The 702-nt window shown below is 38.3% G+C and overlaps 1 pseudogene; it reads right to left on the bottom strand.

Moving 5' to 3' along the window:
* Positions 1-310: 310 nt before the first annotated feature.
* Positions 311-421, bottom strand: LOC130019546 (uncharacterized; annotated as a pseudogene).
* Between the last annotated feature and the right edge of the window lie 281 nt (positions 422-702).

The raw sequence follows: 702 nt of genomic DNA, 5'->3' as shown, positions 1-702 counted from the left end.
CAAACCCTTTTGAGTTTGCACTGCTGAGAATATAAATAATGATTCTGTTTCATTGTTCTTTCCCAAAAGTCCTATACAATAAAGACAGCAGGTTGGCTGTACCTTTATGCTTCAAAGTACTAGCCTACAAGGTAATTCATTGACAACATGGTGCCTCCAGTCTGCAACTTGCCCTGATTCTTTTTGAAAAAATATAGACTGCTTCTTTTGATGATTCAGACAAGAAGGTTATCCAGGACATCAATCAGTCATCTTCTACACTATCTACTTGTTGCCCGCAATGCTCTTTCTCTATTTGCCTTTTTTTTCACATCAGAAGGGTAATGTGCCAAGTGCATAATGCATAATACGTCTTAAGGGAGGCACATCTCACATAATTGTGTGAACACCCAATCATCATGCTTAAGAACCTGGAAAGGATCTCTATCTGCAGTCTTGTCTCTTTATAGATTGCCTCCTTTAACAGCTTTGGAGTCAGACTTGTCTGTAGTTGCTCTCCAATCCTCTATTTGTAGATACTTCTCTCTAATAATTTCCTGTTTGATGTTGCAATTACTTCAATAAAGGATTCTATATGAACTAATTTTTAAAAAGTGTTCCTCAATATACATTCCTATATAAAGGTAAGGTAAAGGCCCTCCCGTTGATCGTCGATTTGCTCGAGCGGGCCCAGTAACGTCTCCATTGGAGACTTTGTTGTTA

Source organism: Sorex fumeus, unplaced genomic scaffold (assembly GCF_029834395.1).
Source record: "Sorex fumeus unplaced genomic scaffold, SorFum_2.1 ptg000008l, whole genome shotgun sequence".
Taxonomy (NCBI): domain Eukaryota; kingdom Metazoa; phylum Chordata; class Mammalia; order Eulipotyphla; family Soricidae; genus Sorex; species Sorex fumeus.
Note: the sequence above shows the minus strand (reverse complement) of the source record. Positions and strands in the feature narration are given on the sequence as shown.